The sequence below is a fragment of the Arachis ipaensis genome, chromosome B4 (assembly GCF_059453495.1).
Source record: "Arachis ipaensis isolate K30076 ecotype BB chromosome B4, ASM5945349v1, whole genome shotgun sequence".
Classification (NCBI taxonomy): domain Eukaryota; kingdom Viridiplantae; phylum Streptophyta; class Magnoliopsida; order Fabales; family Fabaceae; genus Arachis; species Arachis ipaensis.
The window spans coordinates 101,845,001-101,853,056 of record NC_142439.1 but is presented as its reverse complement, the minus strand read 5'-3'; positions in this window follow the sequence as shown (position 1 = coordinate 101,853,056).

The window sequence follows — 8,056 nt, the reverse complement described above, 5'->3', positions numbered from 1 at the left end:
TTTTGAGTATTATTAGCACACTTAGTATATAAAGATCATCTTGTAGATTACCTTGATGCACTTATTTGATTGATGATAGGTAAAGGCTGAAGCAGAGAAGAGAAGAACCAGGAAAGCACCTTTGGCGCTACGTTTGTTCCAAGAGCTCCTGCGATATCGGAGAGGGGAAATTTAGTTGGCGACGCGTACGCATGAGGGTGACATTTTTGAAGGAGCATGCGCACGCAAGGATGAAGCGGCGGCGAGAAAGTGGTATTTTTGAAAGGCCACTGATGACTGGACTTTTGTGTGGTTTAGAATTCACAAATGGATTCTCGTTGCAATATAGTTTCTAAACCAACAATAGTCCTTTCATACAAAAAATTGTTTGTCACAAGTAACAAAACCCTAAATTTATAAACCGAAGTATTGAACCTCGGGTCGTTCTCCTTAGGAATTGCAATAAAGTGTCTTGTTATTGGTCATGAGTTATATTTGGGGTTTTTGAGATTTTAGACAAGAAATGTAAATGGCAATGAAAGTAAACTAATAACTATGAAAGCTCTTGGTAAGGTTGTGAGAATTAGAAGTCCTATCCTAGTTATCCTCCTCAATTGTGATAAAGAATTGTCCATTGCTACCACCTAGTTAACCTCTATAATGGAGGAACATTAAGTGGATGAATAAACTTGATTCCACAAGTCCTAGTCAACTCCCAAGGGAAAGACTAGCGTTAGTGATATCCAAATCAATTAGCAACTTCTAATTATTGATCAACAAAGGAATTAGATAACTCAAGCGTTACTAATTACTCTACCAAAGCCAAGAGTGATAAAATCTATACTAAAGTCCAACGAAGCATTTCATCAAACACTTGGGAGGCACAAAAGAAAAGCATAGTAAATTGATATCAAGAATAGAATCTAGCAACAATTGAATGTAGGAAATTAACAACAACAATCAAAGAAAACAAGATCTACATGAATTACCTCAAATTGCATTAAGAGAAAATAGAATGAATAAGAGTAGATCTACAAACAAAGTAGAAGAAAGTAATAACAACAATAGAAGAATAATGAATGTAACAACATAGAATTGAGAGGTAGAAGAAGAAGAAAGTATGAATTGAAACCTAGGTCTAAATTATTGAACTAAACCTAATCCTAATTCTAATCCTAGAGAGAAGTGAGAGCTTCTCTCTCTAAAACTAAAACTAAAACTAGCCTAATGTGTGTTATGATAGATGATCCCCCTTCTCCCCTCAATCCTTAGTCCTTTTGAGTGTTTTGGCGCCAAAGTTGGCTTGAATTGGGCCCCATAGGCCTTGAGAATTCGCTGGCCACGTTTTCATTAAAAAAATCATATATAAGCACCGACGTGTACACGCACAGCACGCGTACGCGTCCATGGGCGACTTCGCAAGGTGCGCGTAAGCGCGTACGCGTACTCTTGGGCTTTTCATGATATTCTCCACTTGCATTTTTCCTTCCTTGCTCCCTTGATTCATTCCTAGCCTTTTCCAACATGAGATTACTAACAAACACATCAAGGCATCTTATGGAATCAAGGAGAAGTTAAAGTTATCTAATCAAAGACCAAAAAGCATGCTTTTTACACTTAGGCACAAATAAGAGAGAGATCACAAAATCATGCTAAATCATTGGCTAAATGTGAGAAAAGGTTAGCAAAATACTCTAAATCCAACACAAGATAAACCCTGAAAACGGGGTTTATCAGCAACGCGTACGCGTGGATGACGCGTACGCGTGGAAGAGCGCCTTTGGCGCCAATGCTACACTTTTCACAAAAGTGCTGAAGACCACGCGCACGCATGGATAAAGCATACGCATGAAAGTGTTATTTTTGAAGACCACACGCACGCATGGGTGACGCGTATGCGTGGAAGAGCGCCTTTGACACTAACGCTACACCTTTGATGCCAACGCTGAAGATGACGCGTACACGTGGGTGACGCGTACGCGTGAGTGCAGGAGCGCTACACTTCCAGAAAGACGCTACGCCAGCCTAGGAGCAGAATATTGGTTCAAATGCATCCCAAGTCCACCCTAACCTCTTAAGCAAGCAGACACTCAATCAAGGCCACAAGAAGCATCTAGAATAGGAATTTTCATTCAATTGTAATTTGCTTTTCATTTTAGTTTGTATTTTAGGAAAGCCTATATATAGGCATTAGTTTTCATAGAGAGAGAACACACAGAAGAACGGAAAATTGAAGGAAGGGGGAGAGAGTGAAGACCAATTCGAAGTTATGTGAATTGGCACACTCCAAGGGGAGTGGGTCTTCGGACCCCTCCCCTCATACACTCTTCTTCTGTTTCTCTTCTTTTTCTTCCTTTGTAGTAGCTTAGTTTTTAGTTTGTAGTTTTCATTTATGAATATTAAATTTTCATTTCCAGTTTTGAATTCGTAATCTCTATTTTCATGCACTTTAGTTTCATGCAATTTAGTTTTATTCATTTGAGGGCAATGACTATTTAAATTCCTCTGTATTTGGGACAGGAGCTCTGTTTCAATTTTGACTGAATTGATGTTTATTTCTTCTCTTCTTCATTCTATCTTCATACTTGGATATCTATTAGAATCCTTGAAAGAGAGTTTTGTTCTTCAAAGATCCTTGGATCTATTAGAATCCTATTGTGAGCCTCGAGAGAGGGATCATAAGGTTCTGTTTGAGCTCTCTTGGCATAATGAAGTTGATTTTGATTTAGAGTTGGTATTGTGACATGTAACCTCTTTAATATTGGGGTCTTTGGATTTATGTAGTATGAAATTAGAAATCATATTTGTTTTTCTAAGAAAGAGCTTTTGTGCTTCAAAGATTCAATCACCATCGAGAGAGGGACTGAGTCTATTAGAATTTCATGTGAGCCTCGAGAGAGGGATCATGGAATTCAGTTTGAGGCTCTTGTCTCATAATCCTCCCGATCAATACACTCTTAGTTGGTATGTGAGATGTAACCTCTTTGAGTTAAGGTCTTGAGGGTTGTGTGGCTTTTGGATTAGAAACTGAACTTCACCTCTTCTCATGAGCAATTAGATAAAGAGATTGGCAATTGTTTGTGATAAGAGAAATTGAATCACCAAGAGATTGGGATCCAATTATTCACAATCCGTCATAGATCTATTCACATGATTGAGAAGGAATTGATCACCATTAATTCATGAGAAATCAACATCTCTGATCCCTAGTGATCTCACCCATCATAAATCTTTACTTCTGTTCCTTTCTAATTACCCACTACCCAATTTCCCTCTTTACATTCCTGCAATTTATAATTCCTGCCATTTATATTTCTGCTCTTACTTGCAATTTACACTTCAGTTATTTACATTTCAGTTCTTACTTTCTTGCACTTTAAGTTTCCGCTCTTACATTTTCAGTCATTTATTTCATTCTTTTACTTTCAGTTATTTCAATTCATTTTCATTTATTTCATTGCATTTTTACTTTCATGTCAAGTTTCATGTTGAATACACCAAGAATTCACAGATTGTTCGTCTAACTAGAGTGCCATTTAACTAAAATTGCTTAATCCACCAATCTCTGTGGGATCGACCTCACTCTTGTGAGTATTACTACTTGATACGACCCGGTATACTTGCCGGTAGTTAATACGTGAAATGAAAATTAATTTTTTACGTATCAAGTTTTTGGCGCCGTTGCCAAGGATTAAATGTGATTGACAATCTACTGGTGGTTGATTACCTAGAGTAGACATTTTTTTTGTTTTGGCTTGTTCATTTAATTGCTTTTGTTCTTTGTTTTCTATGCTCTTTGACTGTTTGTGTTAATGCCTCACCAAGAAGCCCCTGTTCATGACACCTCTGGCTCTTGGTGATTGTGCTATTAATACAACAGTTTGTTTTACTTAACTTTCTTTCAAATAAAATGGGCATATGATTACTTTCTAAGTTTGGTGTTGCCTCGCAATAATCTGTTTTCAATCTTTTTGAATGCTTGTATCAATTCCAAGAGAAAGTGTCACACTAAGTTTGGTATGCCACTTATTTTTCTATGCAATGTATCCAGCAACACCACTTGTTTGTACAATCATAATGCCTTTTGCTTCTTAGGCCTGCAGTGTTATCTTTAACCAAGCTTGCTTAAATTCATTCACTACTTATATTTTGTTTCTTTTTGACATTCATGAGTGACTCACAATCCTAGCACCACTACTCCTACTTGTTGCTTGCCGGCAAAGCACTCATTCTAAGATGGTGATTGGAGGGAAAAAGTCTGCAAGAAAGGACAACAAGGGTGAAGATGAGCTACAAAGGTTGTAAAGTTCCTTTCCTTCTCATTTACTCCCAGTATGCTTAAATGCAATCATGAATGTCCTTTGCTTTGAAGTTCTCTATTCTGTTTTCTATTCTGTTTTAGTTTCTTCTAGTAATAAGCATGATTCAGTCCTTCTCATTGCACCTTGCTTTTGCATTTGCTTGCACCCATTACACTTAAAATGCAAATCATTCTTTTGAAAGGAAAGTGTTGAGGAATTTTATCAATTTTGAGGCAAGCTAAAGATTAAGAGAAATGGTCTGATTGTGTGATTGTGTATTGAAGTTTCATGTTTGTGAAAACTTGCATGGGAGCTCATAGACAGGAATTAAAATTTGGAAAAGTGTTATGAAAATTCTCAAAAATCTATTGATCCAAGAAGCATTAATAAAAGGAAACAAAAGAAAAAGAAAAACAAAGAATAAGCCCAAGGCTCTGAGCTTAATTACTAGGAAGAAAAAGAAGGATACAAAAACTCAAAGAGTTATTATCCTAGTTAAATGCTTGTAGTGGAATTGTGTCAAAGAGAGAGGCCTGAGCGAGTAAATCCTAAGGGGTGCTTCATCACCTAATACCTTAACCCAACTGGGTTGGGAGTATTGATTGAAAACTTATCATAAAGGGCCGCTTTGAGACATGACACCTAGAGTCGAGGCCAAGATAAATAAGTGCTGCTTTTCAAGGTGATAATCTATAAAGAGGATTCCATAATACCATCTAAATGAAACTCCTAAGATCTAAGACTTCCAAGATGTAAGGACTAATGAGCACTGGAATCCTTGCATAAGCATACAATTGAGGTTAGCTCCTATTATCACTTAGTCACTTCATTCATTAAAGCATCATAAGCAATTCCTCAGCGCATTCCCATAAAGAGAATTCTTTGTGTATAGTTCTTTTCTTGCTTGGTGACAAGCAAGGTTTACGTTTGGTGTTGTGATGCGGGTGCATCATTGCCTATTTTCAGTTGTTATTTTAGTAGATTTTAGTTTAGTTTTTTATAAAAATTTTGTTAATAAATAAGTAATAGCATGAAATATCTCTGCATGAAATAAAATCTGAAGCATAGGTTAAATTTAGCTAATATACAGGATCAATATGATAAAATAGATCACACTAAGTGAAGTTTTAATTTTGAGTATTATTAGCGCACTTAGTATATAAAGATCATCTTGTATATTACCTTGATGCACTTATTTGCTTGACGATAGGTAAAGGCTGAAGCAGAGAAGAGAAGAACCAGGAAAGCGCCTTTGGCGCTACGCTTTTGAGAAAAGCGTTTTGCATCTCCAGGAAGAGCGCCTTTGGCGCTACGTTTGTTCCAAGAGCGCCTGCGATATCGAAGAGGGAAAATTTAGCTGGCGACGCGTACGCGTGAGGGCGATGTTTTTGAAGGAGCATGCGGACGCATGGATGAAGCGGCAGCGAGAAAGTGGTATTTTTGAAAGGCTACACGTACGCGTGGAAGAGCGCCTTTGGTTCCAACGCTACGCTTTTCTCAAAAGCGCTGAAGACCACACGCACGCATGGATAAAGCGTATGCGCGAAAGTGTTATTTTTGAAGACCACGCGTACGCATGGGTGACACGTACATGTGGAAGAGAGCCTTTGACACTAACGCTAGGCCTTTGACGTCAACGCTGAAGATGACGCGTACACGTGGGTGACGGGTACGCGTGACAAGTGCTGAAAATAGTGATGCGCGCACGCGTGGGTGACGTGTACGCGTGAGTGCACGAGCGCTACGCTTTCCAAAAAAATGCTACGCCAGCCTGGGAGCAGAATATTGGTTCAAATGCATCCTAAGTCCATCCTAGCCTCTTAAGCAAGCAGAGCCCATTAACACACTCAATCAAGGCCACAAGAAGCATCTAGAATAGGAATTTTCATTCAATTGTAATTTGATTTTCATTTTAGTTTGTATTTTAGGAAAGCCTATATATAGGCATTAGTTTTCATAGAGAGAGAACACAAAGAAGAACGGAAAATTGAAGGAAGGGGGAGAGAGTGAAGACCAATTCGAAGTTATGTGAATTGACACACTCCAAGGGGAGTGGGTCTTTGGACCCCTCCCCTCATACACTCTTCTTCCATTTCTCTTCTTTTTCTTGTTTTGTAGTAGCTTAGTTTTTAGTTTGTAGTTTTCATTTATGAATATTAAATTTTTATTTCCAGTTTTGAATTCGTAATTTCTATTTTCATGCACTTTAGTTTCATGCAATTTAGTTTTGTTCATTTGAGGGCAATGACTATTTAAATTCCTCTGCATTTGGGATAGGATCTCTGTTTCAATTTTGAATGAATTGATGTTTATTTCTTCTTCTCTTCTTCATTCTATCTTCATACTTGGATATATATTAGAATACTTGCAAGAGAGTTTTGTTCTTCAAAGATCCTTGGATCTATTAGAATCCTATTGTGAGCCTCGAAAGAGGGATCATAAGGTTCTGTTTGAGCTCTCTTGGCATAATGAAGTTGATTTTGATTTAGAGTTGGTATTGTGACATGTAACCTCTCTAATATTGGGGTCTTTGGATTTATGTAGTATAAAATTAGAAATCATGTTTGTTTTTTTTAAGAAAGAGCTTTTGTGCTTCAAAGATTCAATCATCATCGATAGAGGGACTGAGTCTATTAGAATTTCATGTGAGCCTCGAGAGAGGGATCATGGAATTCAGTTTGAGGCTCTTGTCTCATAATCCTCCTGATTAATATACTCTTAGTTGGTATGTGAGATGTAACCTCTTTGAGTTGAGGACTTGAAGGTTGTGTGGCTTTTGGATTAGAAACTGAACTTCACCTCTTCTCATGAGCAATTAGATCAAGAGATTGGCAATTGATTATGTGAAGAGAAATTAAATCACTAAGAGATTGGGGTTTAATTAATCATAATCGACCGTAGATCTATCTTACATGATTGAGAAGGAGTGAGACTGATGGTGTCGGAAATCGACCAGATAAGAAATTTAATAAACAAAATGCGTTGCAAGTACAGTTCTTAACCAACTAAGATCCGCCTTCTCAATTTAAAAGGGGTTGTCATGAAAATTAAAATTAAAGATACTGGGAGTATGAGTCCCAGGTCGTCTCCCAACGAGTTGCAGGAAATAGTGCTAATTTATCAATTAGAAATTTTCTAGAAGGTTTGAATTGGATAATAAGTAATTAAAATAATTATAAATTGAAGCTATAAAACTAAGAATTATTATTAATATAAAAAGCCTTGACTAGGGAGTTGATTAATTGAAAGTTCTATCGTTGTTGGAATCTTCTCAAGTGTAATGTTAAGCGGTTGTTGTTTTCACTTAGTTAACCCTCACTGAGTAAAGGAAAGTCAAGTGACTGGACTGATTCTTATCCGTAGATCATAGTCCTTTCTCTTGGGAAGGTCTAGCATTAGTAGATATAGAATTAGCCAACAAAGTTCAAATTAACTAAGCACTTGAGCATTCCAACTCAAGTGTCACCTCTTATTCAACTCCCATGTCAAGTGGAATTTTCTACTCCATTGACATGGAATTATTATTCATAAAATATATAAGAAGACATAATTAAATGAAATAAAATAAAATAGAGAATTAAAATTAATTAAAAATAAAAGTAACTCTATATATTAATAAATTTAAAATGCAACATACTTATTTGAATAGGATCAATAATCAACTGAAAAGAGTAAAGGAATAAGAAAACAAACGAAAGTGATGTATTCACGGAGGTAATGATTCTTTAGCATCCAAAAATCCAAAACAAAAGAATAAACTACTAATGTAAAGTTAA